Genomic DNA, 19,989 nt, shown 5'->3' with positions numbered 1-19,989 from the left:
TTAGCAATGATTTTTAGTTTAGTAGTGAGCACAAAGTAACATATATCATGTAATGACGAAGTCTAACTCTCTTCCTATGCATCGGCATGTCATAAAAGAACAATTCATGCACACATAGTAAAGGCCAATACATAGTATAAACAGTTTCTTGCAATTTTATCGTATTGGAAACATAGAGAGGTGGAGATATTGTTCCTCTCTCATAATAATTGCAAGTAGGAGCAGCAAGCACATGCATATTATATCTATCAAAATCATCATGTGTAGTAGTAAAACACAACCCATCAATATAATCCTTAATAAGCACAAACTTCTCCGATATAGTGTAGTTTGGAGAATTCAAAAAATATAATAGGACTATCATGTGTGGGTGCAATAGCAACAATTTCATGTTTAACATAAGGGACTATAGCAAGTTCATCTCCATAAGCATAATTCATATTGGCATCTTGGCCACAAGCATAGCAAGCATCATCAAAAAGGGATATTTCAAGAGAATCAAAGGGATCATAGCGATTATCATAGCAATCATCCTTCGGTAAGCACGAAGGGAAATTAAACAATGTATGAGTTGAAGAGTTACTCTCATTAGAAGGTGGGCACGTGTAGCTAATCCGCTCTTCCTCCTTTTGTTCTTCGCTCTCCTCATCATCTTTTTCATCCAATGAGCTCACAGTTTCATCAATTTCTTCTTCCATAGATTCCTGCAAAATATTAGTCTCTTCTTGGACAGCGGATTAGTCCTCAATATATGGTTCAACATAGGCATTAGAAGCATAATTATCATAGCAATATTTAAGTATGGCAAAATTCTCAGATTTGTAAAGAGTAGCATCATGCTTTTCAATCAAAGAAGCAATTTCGTAAGCACCCTTAAAAGCAACAAATTCTTCAATTTGTTGAACATCATAGTAACTATAAACACCTTTAGCATACGAAGATACGATTCCATTATCACTAAACTCACATTGATAGGGAAGGTGTTTCTTAGGGTTTTCAGAACAACAAGTAAAATCAAATATTTCACATAAATTCCAAGCATAGCATTGCAAACGATGAATTTGACCCAGTAAAAGTTTCCCTTTTTCAGATATACGGTGTCGCACATAACAAGCATGCTCATCTAAGGATTTGCCCTCAACTAAGCTTGTTGGGGTTTCAGCACGAGCACATAGGGATCGAAGATGATCCAAGTAATAAGCTTCAGGAGTGTGATAGATTTTGAGTGGTTCTTCAACCATTGGTTCAGTAGGTACATTATCAATCTGACGTGAATGCTGGATCTGGTCACCAATTTGTCAAGAAATTAACACTAATCCTTTGTTTCATGTAAAGACCAAGCATCGATCCAGACTTTGCACTTTTTAACAGCATGTCAGCATCAGCAACAGAAGTACTGAACAAGGTACCATTAGTACATTGCCGGAGCACGTACGTACTGCAGAATATTTCGGCCTGATCGATCATGGATTGGCCCGCTCTCACCTGCTACACTGTGGTCCTGATCATTCTCTTCCTGCCATTGCGGGCATCCGACGACCGGCTTGTCCCTGGTGAGCGGCTCTTCCCTGGCACCACCATCATCTCCGATGATGGTGCCTTCACCTTGGGCTTCTTCAACCCCTCCAACTCCACTCCGGCCAGCCTGTACTTGGGCATATGGTACAACGGCATACCGGAGCTCACTGTTGTGTGGGTCGCCAACAGGGAGACGTCCGTCACCAACAGCACTTCGTCTGCACCGACACTCTCCCTCACCAACACCTCCAACCTCGTTCTGTCTGATGGTAGCAGCGGCCGTGTCGTTTGGACGACTGATGTGGCCGATGCCTCAAGCTCCATTGCAGCAGCAGCAGCAGTGCTTGAGAACACCGGCAACCTCGTTGTCTGGTCACCGAATGGCACCATGCTGTGGCAGAGCTTCAACCACCTCACCGACACATTCCTTCCTGAAATGAAGATACGGATCAGCTATGCCACGCGCAGCACCGGCATCCGCCTGGTGTCCTGGAAGGGGCCCGACGACCCATCATCGGGGTGCTTCTCCTACGGAGGCGACCCGAACACGCTCCTCCAGTTATTCCTCTGGGATGGGGCCCGCCCGGTGGCCCGCAGAGGGCCATGGACGGGGTACCTGGTGAAAGGCGAGCACCAATACCAGCAGGTTAACGGTAGCTTGGCCGTCATCATCTACATGGCCATCGTCGACAATGAGGAGGAGATCTACACCACTTACACAGTCTCTGCTGGCGCCCCACGCACGAGGTATGTGGTGACCTACTCTGGAGATTACCAGCTCCAGAGCTGGAGTACCAACTCCTCATCATGGGTTATCCTCGCCAAGTGGCCATCCCTTGAGTGCAACCGGTATGGCTTCTGTGGTCCATATGGCTACTGTGACCAGACAGCAACGCCCATGCCGACATGCAAGTGCCTTGATGGCTTCGAGCCAGCAAGCACAGATGAGTGGGCGGCTGGTGGTTCTCGGCAGGGTGTCGGCGAAAGGAGGCATTGCACGGATGCGGTGACGACTTCTTGGCCTTGATGGATATGAAAGCGCCAGACAAGTTCATGTTTGCTGGAGGGAACATGAGCACAATGGAGGAGTGTGCGACGCACTGCACCTGCAATTGCTCCTGTGTGGTGCACACATTCGCCAACCTGGGCAGTGGCAGGTCTGGATGAAATGTGACAAGGTGCTTGGTGTGGGCGGGGGAGTTGATTGACACTGGGAAGTTCGGCGAAGGACTTGGCAGCACCACATTATATCTCCGGCTTGCAGTACACGAGCCCTGGCCGTACGTATGCACGAGTAGGCGTTCGAGACCCCACCCGTATGTACACATACGTGGCCGTATTTTCTTTCTTGCACCCTGGCCACTGTACGTACGTGTACATGCTACGTGCGCGCCTCTACTACGACACGTGCGCGCCTCTACATCGACCAGTATGTACAACTATTTTTTTTGGTATTTTGCGTTTCCTACCCATAACTGAAGATAGAAAACAACTAAGAACAGTAAATAAAAATTACTTAGTGATAAAGCAAACAACCACACGCGAGAATATTCACCCACGCTATTGCTCCCCGGCAACGGCGTCAGAAAAAGGTCTTGATAACCCACAAGTATAGGGGATCGCAACAGTTTTCGATAAGTAAGAGTGTCAAACCCAACAAGGAGCTAAAGGCAGAACAAATATTCGCTCAAGTTCTATCGACCACCGATACAACTCTACGCATGCTTGATATTCGCTTTACCTAGAACAAGTATGAAACTAGAAGTACTTTGTAGGTGTTGTTGGATAGGTTTGCAAGATAATAAAGATTACGTAAATAAAAAGTAGGGGCTGTTTAGATAAAGAAACAATATACTAAATATGGCGAGTGTGGAAAAGTGGTGGTAGGAGTTGTGAAATTGCCCCTAAGCAATTGACTACTTTACTAGACCGACAACAAGTTTTATGTGGGAGAGGCCACTGCTAGCATGTCATCCCTGACTTGGAATTCTATGCACTTATGATTGGAACTATTAGCAAGCATCCGCAACTACTAACGCTCATTAAGGTAAAACCCAACCATAGCATTAAGATATATTGGTCCCCCTTCAATCCCGTATGCATCAATTTCTATGCTAGGTTGAAGCTTCTGTCACTCTTGCCCTCCAATACATAGTCCTATCAACATACAACTAACCCTATGGTGTGATCCACGCGCGCGCTCATATGATGGGCACCAAAGGACATCAACATAACCACAAGCAAATTAAATCAATCATAGCAATTCATCAACCACCGATAGGACAACGAAAATCTACTCAGACATCATAGGATGGCAACACATCACTGGATAATAATATGAAGCATAAAGCACCATGTTCAAGTAGAGGGTACATCGGGTTGCGGGAGAGTGGACCGTTGTAGATAGAGGGGGGAAGGTGATGGAGATGTTGGTGAAGATGGCAGAGGTGTTTGTGTAGATCACGGTGATGATGGTGATGGCCACGACAGCGTTCCGGCGCCACCGGAAGAGAAGGGGAGAGGGGGCCCCTTCGTCTTCTTCTTCCTTAATCTCCTCCCTAGATGGGAGAAGGGTTTCCCCTTCAGTCCTTGGCCTCCATGGCATGGGAGGGGCGAGAGCCCCTCCGAGATTGGATCTGTCTCTCTGTCTCTCTCTGTTTATGCGTTCTCAGATTCTACCCTTTCACCATTTCTTATATTCCTGGAGATCCGTAACTTCGATTGGGTTGAAATTTTAACACGATCTCTATCCGGATATTAGCTTTCTTGCGGCGAAAGAAGGGCATCAACCGCCTTACGGGGTGGCCATGAGGGTCAGGGGCGCGCCCCTGCCTCATGGCCCCCTCGGGCACCGTCTCGCGTGGATTTTTCTTCCCAAAAATCATATATATTCCAAAAAAATCTCCGTCAGTTTTTATCCCGTTTGGACTCCGTTTGATATGGGTATTCTGCGAAACAAAAAACATGCAACAAACAGGAACTGGCACTGGGCACTGGATCAATATGTTAGTCCCAAAAATAGTATAAAAGTTGCCAAAAGTATATGAAAGTTGTAGAACATTGGCATGGAACAATCAAAAATTATAGATACAACGGAGACGTATCAGACACCTCGACACAGGTAGTAGAGGTAAATTCTCTTACAAGATTTGATGAAGGTGATATTCCTTATAATTAATCTGCTAGTCAATGCCTAGATGAATTTGATAACTATATTGTTAAGAAAGAACATTTTAATACGTATGTTAGCAAGCAATTGAAAGATAATGCTTTCATGATTAATCGTTTGAGTGACTTGATGTTTAGAATTGCTAATGGTGATAAGGGCTTAAGTAAGCATTCATCCATGGTTCATACCCAAATAGAACAAGTTACTAAATCACAAAATGATTTGCTTAATGAGTTGAATAATAAAATGAATGATCACACTGTTAGAGTTGTGACTAGAGGGGGTAAAATGACCCAGGATCCTCTATATCCTGAAGGTCATCCTAAAATAATTGAGGAAGATTCTCAAAGAACTAATCATGACGTGGCTAGTTCATCTAAGAAGAAAAAGAAAAAGAAATGATAGAACTTTGCATGCTTCTAGTGAACCTGAGGTAGAACCCCCCCCCCCCCGAGAATAGTAATGATGTTTCTATTTCTGATGCTGGGACACAATCTAGTAATGAACATCCACCTAGTGACAATGACAATAATGATGTTGCTCAACAAGATAATGATAAAAAACTTGATAATGATGTAGAAATAGAACCTATTGTTGATCTTGATATAACCCACCTCCTAAGAATATAAGATGTGATAAAAGAGATTTCATTGCCAGGAAACATGGTAAGGAAAGAGAACCATGGGTTCAGAAACCCATGCCTTTTCCATCTAAACCTCGAAAGAGTAAGGATGAAGAAGATTTTGAGTGCTTTGTTGAAATGCTTAGGCATTCTTTCTTGCGTACTCGTTTGACTGATATATTGAAAATGTCTCCTTATGCTAAATACATGAAAGATATTGTCACAAATAAAAGAAAGATACCTAAAGCTGAAATTTCCACCATGCTTGCGAATTATTCTTTTAAGGGTGGAGTGCCTAAGAAATTAGGAGATCCAGGAATACCAACTATACCATGGTCCATTAAAAGTTGTGTCAAAACTGCTTTATATAGAAGACTTGATTTGAATAAGGTTACACCTACTGAAATATCTTTGCAAATGGCTGATAAATCAACTGCTATACCTATTGGAATTTGTGAGGATGTGCCTGTTGTAGTTGCAAATGTTACTATCTTAATAGACTATGTTATATTTGATATGCGCGAGGACGACGCTATGTCGATCATCCTTGGTAGACCTTTTTTGAATACTGTAGGGGCTATTATTGATTGCAATAAAAGCAAGGTTACTTTTCATTTCAATGGTAATAAGCATATGGTTTATTTCCCAAGGAAACAAAGTTCGGTGAATAGTATCAATATTATTGAAAAGGTTTCAACAATCACTATTGGAGGCTTCAAAGTTCCTCCCCCTTCAGTAAAAAGTAAATATGAAACTCGTATTGTTGGGGAGATGCATATCCTTGTTGAGGTAACTTAATGTTAAACGAAGATTCTTCGGTTTCATTTCATTCGGAAATGGTTTGTTAATAAGACTTGATCAACCTTATTAATGGATTATTTTTGAGGGGCATGTGGTTGATGAATTTACTAAGCACAACCTACTATACCTACTTTTTGGTTCTCTATTATTTAAAGTTAATAAAGTAGAAATGCCATATTATCCTGTTTTTCTGAATTTTCCATGCAATAAAAAATGTTCCAAAAATAAAAGTTCTCAGAATGACATGAAAATTTAATATGATTTTCTCTATAATAAATACGATTTTTTGGCACTCGACACACCCCAGGGGGGGTGCACCTGTGAGCCACAAGCTCACATGGCACGCCTTCCCCCCGGGCATGCCTAGTGGGGTTTTGTGTCCCACAGGGCCCCCCTCACTTAGTGCACTAGTCCAGACCTTCTCCTTCCTCCGGTCACTAGCTCCTTCAAACCCATGTTCTTTCTTATTTTCCTGCAAATTTCGATCTCCTTGCTGATGTCAACTACACAACCTTCTTCTTGTAGATGTTGCTGGGCCTCCAAGTGCAGAGGTTTGTAGGACAGTAGCAAATTTCCCTCAAGTGGATGACCTAAGGTTTATCAATCCGTAGGATGCGTAGGATGAAGATGGTCTCTCTCAAGAAACCATGCAACCAAATAACAAAGAGTCTCTTGTGTCCCCAACACACCCAATACAATGGTAAATTGTATAGGTGCACTAGTTCGGCGAAGAGATGGTGATACAAGTGGTATATGGATAGTAGATAAAGGTATTTGTAATCTGAAATTATAAAAACAGCAAGGTAACAAATGATAAAAGTGAGCGTAAACGGTATTGCAATGCTAGGAAACAAGGCCTAGGGTTCATACTTTCGCTAGTGTAAGTTCCCTCAACAATGATAACATAATTGGATCACATAACTATCCCTCAACATGCAACAAAGAGTCACTCCAAAGTCACTAATAGCGGAGAACGAACGAAGAGATTATGGTAGGGTACGAAACCACCTCAAAGTTATTCTTTCCAATCAATCCAGTGGGCTATTCCTATAAGTGTCACAAACAGCCCTAGAGTTCGTACTAGAATAACACCTTAAGACACAAATCAATCAAAACCCTAATGTCACCTAGATACTCCAATGTCACCTCAAGTATTCGTGGGTATGATTATACGATATGCGTCACACAATCTCAGATTCATCTATTCAACCAACACAAAGGACCTCAAAGAGTGCCCCAAAGTTCTATCGGAGAATCACGACGAAAACGTGTGCCAACCCCTATGCATAGGTTCATGGGCGGAACCCGCAAGTTGATCACCAAAACATACATCAAGTGAATCACGTGATATCCCATTGTCACCACAGATATCCACGGCAAGACATACATCAAGTGTTCTCAAATCTTTAAAGACTCAATCCGAAAAGATTACTTCAAAGGGGAAACTCGATTCATTACAAGAGAGAAGAGGGGGAGGAGAAACATAAGATCCAACTATAATAGCAAAGGTCGCGATACATCAAGATCGTGCCAAATCAAGAACACGAGAGAGAGAGATCAAACACATAGCTACTGGTACATACCCTCAGCCCCGAGGGAGAACTACTCCCTCCTCGTCATGGAGAGCACAGGGATGATGAAGATGGCCGCCGGAGAAGGATTGCCCCCTCCGGCAGGGTGCCGGAACGGGTCTAGATTGGCTTTCGGTGGCTACGGAGGCTTCTGGCGGCGGAACTCCCGATCTATTGTGCGTTCTGGAAGTTTTAGGGTATATGGAGTTATATAGGCAGAAGAAGCACGTTAGGGGAGCCACGAGGGCCCCACGAGGCAGGGGCGCGCCCTAGGGGGGTGGGCGCGCCCCCCACCCTCGTGGGCAGCTCTCGTATCTTCTAATGTGGGGTCCAAGTCCATCAGGTGTGTTTCCTTCCAAAAATAACTTCTCCAGTTGATTTCGTTCCGCTTTGACTCCGTCTGATATTCCTTTTCTTCAAAATACTAAAATAGGCATAAAACAACAAATCTGGGATGGGCCTCCGGTTAATAGGTTAGTCCCAAAAATAATATAAAAGTGGATAATAAAGCCCAATATTGCCCAAAACAGTAGATAATATAGCATGGAGCAATCAAAAATTATAAATACGTTGGAGACGTATCAAGCATCCCTAAGCTTAATTCCTGCTCGTCCTCGAGTAGGTAAATGATAAAAAAGATAATTTTTGATGTGGAATGCTAGTTGACATAATTTCAATGTAATTCTTCTTAATTGTGGCATGAATATTCAGATCCATAAGATTCAAGACAAAAGTTTACTATTGACATATAAACAATAATACTTCAAGCATACTAACTAAGCAATTATGTTTTCTCAAAATAACATGGCCAAAGAAAGTTATCCCTACAAAATCATATAGTCTGGCTATGCTCCATCTTCACCACACACCATATTTAAATCATGCACAACCCCGATGACAAGCCAAGCAATTGTTTCATACTTTTGATGTTCTCAAACTTTTTCAATCTTCACGCAATACATGAGCGTGAGCCATGGACATAGCACTATAGGTGGAATAGAGTGGTGGTTGTGGAGAAGACAAAAGGGGGAAGATAGTCTCACATCAACTAGGCGTATCAATGGGCTATGGAGATGCCCATCAATAGATATCAATGTGAATGAGTAGGGATTGCCATGCAACGGATGCACTAGAGCTATAAATGTATGAAAGCTCAACAAAAGAAACTAGTGGGTGTGCATCCAACTCGCTTGCTCACGAAGACCTAGGGCATTTTGAGGAAGCCTGTCATTGGAATATACAAGCCAAGTTCTATAATGAAATATTCCCACTAGTATATGGAAGTGACAACATAGGAGACTCTCTATCATCAAGATCATGGTGCTACTTTGAAGCACAAGTGTGGTAAAAGGATAGTAGATTTGTCCGCCCTTTTTTGTTTGTCCTTTATTTTTTTATTTGGCCTTTCTTTTTTATGGCCTTTCTCCTTTTTTTTGGGACAATGCTCTATTGAATAATGATCATCACACTTTTACTTACTTACAACTCGATACTTAGAACAAGATATGACTCTATATGAATGCCTCCGGCGGTGTACCGGGATATGCAATGACTCATGAGTGACATGTATGAAAGAATTATGAATGGTGGCTTTGCCACAAATACGATGTCAACTACATGATCATGCTAAGCAATATGACAATGATGGAGTGTGTCATAATAACCGGAACGGTGGAAAGTTGCATGGCAATATATCTCGGAATGGCTATGGAAATGCCATAATAGGTAGGTATGGTGGCTGTTTTGAGGAAGGTATATGGTGGGTTTATGGTACCGGCGAAAGCTGCGCGGTACTAGAGAGGCTAGCAATGGTGGAAGGGTGAGAGTGCGTATAATCCATGGACTCAACATTAGCCATAAAGAACTCACATACTTATTGCAAAAATCTATTAGTTATCAAAACAAAGTACTACGCGCATGCTCCTAGGGGGATAGATTGGTAGGAAAAGACCATCGCTCGTCCCCGACCGCTACTCATAAGAAAGGCAATCAATAAATAAATCATGCTCCGACTTCATCACATAACGGTTCACCATACGTGCATGCTACGGGAATCACAAACTTCAACACAAGTATTTCTCAAATTCATAACCACTCAACTATCATGACTCTAATATTACCATCCTCATATCTCAAAACAATCATCAAGTATCAAACTTCTCTTAGTATTCAACACACTCATAAGAGAATTTTATTATTCTTGAATACCTAGCAGATTAGGATTTTAAGCAAATTACCATGCTATTTAAAACTCTCAAAATAATCTAAGTGAAGCGTGAGAGATCAATAGTTTATATAAAACAAATCTACCACCGTTCTCTAAAAGATATAAGTGAAGCACTAGAGAAAATGACAAACTACTCCGAAAGATATAAGTGAAGATCCATGAGTAGTAGAATAATTATGCAACTATGTGAAGACTCTCTAACATTTAATAATTTCAGATCTTGGTATTCTATTCAAACAGCAAGCAAAGCAAAATAAAATGGCATTCTAAGAATGGCAAACATCATGTGAAGAAGCAAAAACTTAGGATCAACCGATACTAACCGATAGTTGTTGAAGAAGAAAGGTGGGATGCCAACCGGGGCATCCCCAAGCTTAGACGCTTGAGACTTCTTGAAATATTATCTTGGGATGCCTTGGGCATCCCCAAGCTTGAGCTTTTGTGTCTCCTTAATTCCTCTCATATCAAGGTCTCCCTAAATCTCAAAAGCTTCATCCACACTAAACTCAACAAGGACTCGTGAGATAAGTTAGTATAAACCATTGCCAAAATTTTATCATACTCTACTGTAGCAAATCACTAAAATTATTATTCAAAATTTAATACTAAATGCCTCTGCATATTTAATAGTCCTATCCTCAAATAGAATCATTAAAGAAGCAAACATATGCAAACAATGCAGTCATAACAGCAATCTGCCTAAACAGGACAGACTGTAAAGAATGCAGCAACGTCCATACTTCCCTAGCTCCAAAAATCATGAAAGAAAATTCCCACTGTAGTAAATTTATCAGATCTTAATATGCAAAAGGTTTCAACATTTTATCACATTCTGAATTTTCTAGGGAATTATTGCAACAGCGGTAAACTTTCTGTTTTCAAACAGTAACATGTATACTTGTAACATAGGCATAGTAAAGGCTATCAATGCCACTTTTATTGAAATAAAAGATGCAAAACATTGTTCTAAATAACATCAAGCAAATACTAACAAAATAAATTGATGCTCCAAGCAAAACACATATCATGTGGTGAATAAAAATATAGCTCCAAGTAAAGTTACCGATGAACGAAGACGAAAGAGGGGATGCCTTCCGGGGCATCCCCAAGCTTAGGCTCTTGGATATCCTTGAATATTACCTTGGGTTGCCTTGGGAATCCCCAAGCTTATGCTCTTGCCACTCCTTATTCCATAGTCCATCGAATCCTTACCCAAAACTTGAAAACTTCACAACACAAAACTTAAAGTAGAAAACTCGAAGCTCCGTTAGTATAAGAAAGCAAATCACCATCATAAGGTACTGTAATGAACTAATTATAAATTCATATTGGTGTAATATATACTGTATTCCAACTTCTCCTATGGTTTCAATACCCTTTACTACCATAGATTCATCAAAATAAGCAAACAACACATGAAAACAGAATCTGTCAAAAACAGAACAGTCTGTAGTAATCTGGATCAAACGTATACTTATGGAACTCATAAAATTCTCAAATAAATTGTGGACCTGAGGAATTTATCTATTAATCATCTGCAAAAAATTAACTAAATATCACTCTCCAAATAAAAATGGCAGCAATTCTCGTGAGCGCTAAAGTTTCTGTTTTTTACAGCATGATCAACAAGACTTTCCCAAGTCTTCCCAAAGGTTCTACTTGGCACAAACACTAATTAAAAGCATAAAAACATATAAACAGAGGCTAGATGAATTATTTATTACTAAACAGGAGTAAAAAGCAAGGAATAAAAATAAAATTGGGTTGCCTCCTGTCGGTGCACTAGAGTAGGGGTACCCTAATACCCCGAACTTGTGCACGGGCAGTCGCAGCATCCCGCGGCAAGGCTTGCCGAGTGACCGCCAAGACCCTCCGCGGCTACTTTGAAGACCATTCAAGAACAAAGTACTCAAACTAAGATCCCGGCAAGAGGAGCTTGCCGGGGAGGCCAACCAAGGCCCCGACAAGAGAAGCTGGCCGGGAAGAAGACAAGACCCCGGCAAGAGGAGCTTGCGGGGAAGGCCACTCAAGGCATACCAAGAAAAGCTTTCCGCGACGCGCCGCGCGTCCCGGCAGGGCCCGGTGAGCGACAAGCTCCCGAACACGAGAAGACGGCGACTGCGGCAAGGAGCTTGCCGCGGGAAACCCCCACTTCGTGCCCGCGCTCCAGCTCACCTGCCAACGTGTCGCTCTAGGACTCTCCCAAGCACACGTGGCAGGAGGCCGTGTAGCTAGGGGTGCGCGGTGGCAAGCAGGCGCTGACAAGATAACCATCGTGGCAAGCAGGCGCTGACCAAGATAACCATCGTGGCAAACGGTGGCGTCCCTAGCGGTCCATTTCGGTACTGTTTAGGCGACACAGACGGGCAATTAATGCCCTTGTCCCCTGCCGCCAGGGTTAGGTATGATAACACTGTACAGGTAGCTGTACCAACCACCACTCTTCCATTTCTGCCCTTTACCTCCGTTGCCACCTGTCGGTAACCCCTTGAGCATATAAAAGGAGGCCCGTATGCAACGAGGGGGGGGGGGTTAGCCAGTTCGAACCCTCACGCTCGGTCCTGCCAGCCGCCGGTGTGTACTGTAGCACTCCGCGCTCCCGAGCTAGAAATCAATACCAAACCACAAAGTAGGAGTAGGGTTTTACGCATCCGTGCGGCCCGAACCTGGGTAAATCGCTCGCGTGCCCCGCCTCGATCTGCTCTTTGCGCGACCTCCGCCCCCGCCGAACCGAAAGGGACCCGGTCCGCCGGTCCCATAGGTGCCCGTGTATCAGCAACCCCGGCATCTCCTCCCAACAGGCGCTATCGTTTAACGCCCCTTGCTAGGCATGATGATTTCAATGATGCTCACATGAAGGATAAGACTTGTAACATAAAGAGAGCATCTTGAAGAATATGACTAGCACATTTAAGTCTAAACCACTTCCTATGCATTGGGATTTTGTGAGCAAACAACTTGTGGGAACAAGAATCAACTTGCATAGGAAGGTAAAACAAGCATAACTTCAAAACTTTAAGCACATAGAGAGGAAACTTGATATTATTGGAATTCCTACAAGCATATATTCCTCCCTCATAATAATTTTCAGTAGCATCATCAATGAATTCAACAATATAACCAGCACCTAAAGCATTCTTTTCATGATCTACAAGCATAGAAATTTACTACTCTCCACATAAGCAAAATTCTTCTCATTCGGAATAGTGGGAGTATCATAAGAGACTTGAATACTATAAATTGTTTCCACATTAAAAGAGTAATGTTCAGAGAAAGGGTACTCATAATCATGAAAAGTTTTATAAATATAATCACTACTTTTTATAGCATAAGTATCATCACAATAATCATCATAAGTAGGAGGCATGCTATCATCATTATAAACTTGCATATCAAAACTTGGGAGACTAAAAATATTATCTTCATTAATCATAGCTTCCCCAAGATTGGGAAAAACATTAATTGCAGCAAATATATTCTCAAATATGTCATCCTCATCAAACATAGCTTCCCCAAGCTTGGGCCTTTTCATATCATAAGCATAATCACTCTCATCATTAATAGTATAGATAGCACCGATAGTATAGCAATTATTATCTTCTTCCAAGTAAGTACCAAAAAGATTTTCAAGATCATAAGAAGTATCATTATCTTCCCAATCATAATCATCACAACAAGCAATAGGCATAACGAGATCATCATCAAGTGTATCATCTTCATTTTCATGAGGCACAACAATAATAGGAGCAACTTTATTTGGGAGAGATACCTTTTTACCTCTCTTCCTTTTTCTTTTCTTCTTCTTAACCACATCATGTGTGGGTTCAATCCTCTTTTTGGAGCTCCTTATTAATGAGATTGGTTGAATAGGAGGCTCCTCCTCGTTACGTGATTCATCATAAGAAATAATAGGAGGATACTGGGAAGTCTCTTCCCTTTCAGTAGTATTCTCTTCATCTTCTATTTGTTTTCTTTTCTTTATGTAATTGGCAATGTAAGAATTTTCAATGCAATTCACCGCACAATACATATAAATCTTCTCTAGATCAAAACCAAGAAGTTTTTCGAGATTAAATTTTGGAATACCCTCAGTTATACGTTTCATTTCTTCATAACCCAAGAGCAAACTAAGTTCATTATGATGTGCAAGGGAAATCAAGTCATCACAATTTTTGGACACGATACGGTCTTGGAACAATTTGCATTTGATATTTAAACGACCATGTTCATTGCAAAGTTCGCAAGTATGGGTAAGATATCTTAAATTTTCAGCACATTCATCTAGCTCTTCTTGCAAAAATTTGGTTTCTAAGTACTTATGCCTCTTGCAATATCTATCTTCCCTATTTGGTTTGTACTTGCAAACCCAGTCTACTCCACAAAAATTGACATGTTTATAGGAGGCATTTCATCATAACTAGTGCAATCATCATTAGCATAATGGATATTCAAAGAATTTGTACTAACAACATTGCAATCATGCTCATCATTCAAATATTTAGTGCCAAACATTTTATAGATTTCTTCTTCTAGCACTTGAGCACAATTTTCCTTTCCATCATACTTACGAAAGATATTAAAAAGGTGAAGCATATGAGACAAACTCAATTCCATTTTTAATAGTTTTCTTTTATAAACTAAACTAGTGATAAAACAAGAAACTAAAAGACTCGATTGCAAGATCTAAAGATATACCTTCAAGCACTCACCTCCCCGGCAACGGCGCTAGAAAAGAGCTTGATGTCTACTACACAACCTTCTTCTTGTAGACGTTGTTGGGCCTCCAAGTGCATAGGTTTGTAGGACAGTAGCAAATTTCCCTCAAGTGGATGACCTAAGGTTTATCAATCCGTAGGAGGCGTAGGATGAAGATGGTATCTCTCAAGCAACCCTGCAACCAAATAACAAAGAGTCTCTTGTGTCCCCAACACACCCAATACAATGGTAAATTGTATAGGTGCACTAGTTCGGCGAAGAGATGGTGATACAAGTGGTATATGGATAGTAGATAAAGGTATTTGTAATCTGAAATTAGAAAAACAGCAAGGTAACAAATGATAAAAGTGAGCGTAAACGGTATTGCAATGCTAGGCCTAGGGTTCATACTTTCGCTAGTGTAAGTTCCCTCAACAATGATAACATAATTGGATCACATAACTATCCCTCAACATGCAACAAAGAGTCACTCCAAAGTCACTAATAGCGGAGAATGAATGAAGAGATTATGGTAGGGTACGAAACCACCTCAAAGTTATTCTTTCCAATCAATCTGGTGGGCTATTCCTATAAGTGTCACAAACAGCCCTAGAGTTCGTACTAGAATAACACCTTAAGACACAAATCAATCAAAACCCTAATGTCACCTAGATACTCCAATGTCACCTCAAGTATCCGTGGGTATGATTATACGATATGCATCACACAATCTCAGATTCATCTATTCAACCAACACAAAGGACCTCAAAGAGTGCCCCAAAATTCTACCGGAGAATCACAACGAAAACGTGTGCCAACCCCTATGCATAGGTTCATGGGCGGAACCCGCAAGTTGATCACCAAAACATACATCAAGTGAATCACGTGATATCCCATTTTCACCATAGATATCCACGGCAAGACATACATCAAGTGTTCTCAAATCTTTAAAGACTCAATCCAAAAAGATTACTTCAAAGGGGAAACTCGATTCATTACAAGAGAGAAGAGGGGGAGGAGAAACATAAGATCCAACTATAATAGCAAAGCTCGCGATACATCAAGATCGTGCCAAATCAAGAACACGAGAGAGAGAGAGATCAAACACATAGCTACTGGTACATACCCTCAGCCCCGAGGGAGAACTACTCCCTCCTCAACATGGAGAGCACCAGGATGATGAAGATGGCCATCAGAGAAGGATTGCCCCCTCCGGCAGGGTGCCGGAACGGGTCTAGATTGGCTTTCGGTGGCTACGGAGGCTTCTGGCGGCGGAACTCCCGATCTATTGTGTGTTCTGGAAGTTTTAGGGTATATGGAGTTATATAGGCAGAAGAAGCACGTCAGGGGAGCCATGGGGGCCCCATGAGGCAGGGGGCGCGCCCTAGGGGGGTGGGCATGCCCCCACCCTCATGGGCAGCTCTCGTATCTTCTGACGTGGGGTCCAGGTCCATCAGGTGTGTTTCCTTCCAAAAATAACTTCTCCAGTTGATTTCATTCCGTTTCGACTCCGTCTGATATTCCTTTTCTTCAAAATACTGAAATAGGCATAAAACAACAAATCTGGGCTGGGCCTCCGGTTAATAGGTTAGTCCCAAAAATAATATAAAAGTGGATAATAAAACCCAATATTGCCCAAAACAGTAGATAATATAGGATGGAGCAATCCAAAATTATAGATACGTTGGAGACGTATCACTTGCTCGGAAATCCATTTCCGAAACTATTTTGGGGGATTACTCCTTGGTATGTGACTCCTCCAATGGTCCAATTAGTTTTTGTTCCAGTGTTTTATATTTCACAAATTTTTGCTGCTATGTTGACCATGTTTTTTATCTTGCATGTTGAATTTATATGGTTCAAAGTAGTTTTGACGCATGATATAGCCTCTAGACACTTGTGGGAGTAGTTGTTACAATTTGGTAGTTTTGTTCACGTTTATTTCGAGTCACTAAAAATTTCAAAGATTTTCAAAAAAAGAAAATGCACAAGTGGAGGTTGAGAGGTTCTTCGAGCCGGGGTCCTAAGGAAGCCCTGAAGCCCAAGTAAAATCCTCCACGCGCGGCTGAGGTGCGGCTGTGTGAATGGCCGTATGACACGTTCTTGAGGGATGCAAGAATTTTCGAGGATTTCTATCATTTGGCGATCAATGCCGACATTATCCCTTCCTCGAAGATAAGTGTGTCCAGTACCTCCTCCTCAGAAATACTTTCGTGCAAAACTTTCATTTTCACTCTAGGAGCGATATATCCACTATTTCATTCCATTTATATGATATTCCTAGAGAGATGTCACTTGAGGAATTTTGTGAAGTTTACATGATTCCTTATGAGGGCAGCCCTATAGAGCCACATCCTAGAGACGTCTCAGATTTCAAATTTGAGGTAACTGTGGGGGAGCGAAGAGGAGTTTCTGAAGCTAGGGTTGCTAGTTTACATTTCCCGGTTTTGCGTTACTACTCACTATTTGCCGGGAGGTGTTTGACTGGATGGTGGTAGAGTGGATCACTCATCTCATCTGATCTTGCTATTTTGCGCCATGCTCTTTATCATTATAGAACTTTTAGTTTGGGTGCTATGATTGCTCGACAGTTACACACTAACCATTCGAAGGGCGTTATCTATGGTGGTATTTATGCTTCCCGCCTCGCTAAACATTTTGAGATTCCTATTAGGCATGACGAGGCAGAAGAGAAGCTTTTACCCATTAAATATCTTGATTATGCTAGTATGGTTGAGCACAATTATATTGATAGTGGCCTGAGGTGATTTTGGTATAATTTGGTGTTCGGTTAGGACACCGGTGAGATTATTACCATGGCTGCATTGTCTTTGTTTGACGTTTCTTCAGGTAGGTACACAATTATGCCGGAGGACATTTATGCTTATTGGGTCTTGACACCACCCCAAGCAGCTGAGCCAGAGCTAGAGCCAGAACCTGAACCTGAGCCCGTCGAGGAGCCCATCTATCGGTTGGAGCCGCAGGAGCCCGCTTACCAGTGGGAGCCTCAAGAGCCTCAGTATTATCGTGGAGGAGGATATTTTGACCCATGGCCATAGAACAACTTAGGCCTAAAGCCTAAACTTGGGGGAGTACGTATTTCTCATCGACATTACATTCATGTACCACACATTCATTCCAGTCGTCAGTGTTCATCCTCTTTCATTTTACCATGTTAGTTTTATTTTCCGCTTTCTTCTTGTGTGTTTGAAAAAAAACTTTGAAAATCCAAAAATATTTCTCGCTTCTTTTCGGGTTTTCTTTCTTGTTTAGTTAGTTTGTAGTATTGAAAGAAAAACCGAAAAAGATTTCTCACTCCTCTTTTGTTTGTTGGGAGCTTTCCCATGTAAATAGTTTTTCTCGTTTTTTCCTTTGTTAATCTATTTTCTTTAGAAAAACTAAAAACCCTAAAAATATTTCAGTGTATTTCTCTGAAATTCTTTTCTTTTCTTTGAGTTGTCATAAGGAGAAGACGACGATGAAAATGTTGAGTGGCTCTCATATGCATTATTGTTTATCTAACAAAGAGACCATATTACCTTGTCTTCTCCTTTAAATAAAATGTTTGCAGATTCCAGCTTAGTCCATGTCACACTTGCACTATTATTATCATTTTCACATCATTCTGCCGTGCAAGTGAAAGGCTGTAATGGTGATGATTTGATGAAGTGATTGCGGTAAAGGAAAGCTGGTGTGAGCTCTTCTTGTTTTTGTTTTTGTGAATATGTTTAGCTCGGTCGATCTTGATTCAACATATTATGATTAAACAAATTTGTGATGACAATTAGAGATTATAGTTACTCATGCCATGCTTAAATAGCTAGGAGTGGATAATGATTTGTCTTGAGTGTCAACATGCATTAAAATGGTTATGATGTAGTATGTTAGTATGGTATCCTCACTGAACAATTCAAGTGGCTTGACTTGGCACATGTTCACACATGTAGTTGATTCAAAACTAACATAGACTCCACGATACTTATGTTCATGGTGTTTATATCCTAATCATGCTTGTATTCAATGTTAATTATTCTCAATGCATGTTTATGACCATTTTTGCTCTCTAGCTGGTCGCTTCTCAATCTATTTGCTAGCATTCGCATGTACTAAGCGGGAATGTTGCTTGTGCATCCAAATCCTTAAACCCAAAGTTGTTCGAGATGAGTCCACTATGTCTACCTATATGCGGTATTACCCTGTCGTTCTAAGTAAATTTGCACGTGCCACCTCTAATCATTCAAATAATCATCTGTTTTGTGTGCCCATATTTCTCATGGAGTGATAGGGGCGGTCGGTATCTTCCATGCTAAGCGTGTTATTCTCACGATGGGTGTCTATTGCTACTTCTTGAGCTTGCATTGGTTTTCCCTTGAAGAGGAAAGGGTGATGCAACAAAGTAGAGATAAGTATTTCCCTCAGTTAAGAACCAAGGTATCAATCCAGTAGGAGAAACACGCAAGTCCCCAATATATGCACCTACACAAACAATCAAACACTTGCACCCAACGCGAAAAGGGGTTGTCAATCCCTTCATGGTCACTTGCAAAGGTGAGATCTGATAGAGATAGATATAAAAGATTACTAAAACGTAAAAGTAAATAAATTTCAGCAAGGTATTTTTGGTATATAGATCTGAAAATATATGAAAGAAAATAGACCTGGGGGCCATAGGTTTCACTAGAGGCTTCTCTCTGGAAGGCAAATAATATGGTGGGTGAACAAATTACTGTCGAGCAATTGATAGAAAAGCACAAAGTTATGACGATATCCAAGGCAATGATTATGCATATAGGCATCATGTTCGTGTCAACTAGACCGACTCATGCCTGCATACTACTATTACTCCACACATCGACCGCTATCCAGCATGCATCTAGAGTATTAAGTTCACAAATGTCAGAGTAACGCCTTAAGTAAAATGACATGATGTAGAGGGATAAACTCAAGCAATATGATAAAAACCCCATCTTTTAACCCTTGATGGCAACAATACAATACGTGTCTCGCTACCCCTACTATGTCACGGGTGAAATCATGCAAGATTGAACCCAAAACTAAGCACCTCCCATTGCAATAAAGACTAATTTAGGTGGCCAAACCAAACCGATAATTTGAAGAGAAACACAAAGATATCAAATCATGCATATAAGAATTCAAGTCCATCATGAAAGAAAATTCCCATGTAGTAAATTTTATCAGATCTTAATATGCAAAAGGTTTCAACATTTTATCACATTCTGAATTTTCTAGGGAATTATTGCAACAGCGGTAAACTTTCTGTTTTCAAACAGCAACATGTATACTTGTAACATAGGCATAGTAAAGGCTATCAATGCCACTTTTATTGAAATAAAAGATGCAAAACATTGTTCTAAATAACATCAAG

The 19,989-nt window shown here is 41.2% G+C and overlaps 1 pseudogene; it reads left to right on the top strand.

Moving 5' to 3' along the window:
• Positions 1-1,465: 1,465 nt before the first annotated feature.
• On the top strand, positions 1,466-17,662 carry LOC125554568 (annotated as a pseudogene).
• The last annotated feature ends 2,327 nt before the right edge of the window (positions 17,663-19,989 follow it).

The sequence above is a fragment of the Triticum urartu genome, chromosome 4 (assembly GCF_003073215.2).
Source record: "Triticum urartu cultivar G1812 chromosome 4, Tu2.1, whole genome shotgun sequence".
In the NCBI taxonomy this organism is placed as follows: Eukaryota; Viridiplantae; Streptophyta; class Magnoliopsida; order Poales; family Poaceae; genus Triticum; species Triticum urartu.
The sequence above is the reverse complement of the archived record's forward strand: the minus strand, read 5'-3'. Positions and strand labels throughout refer to the sequence as shown.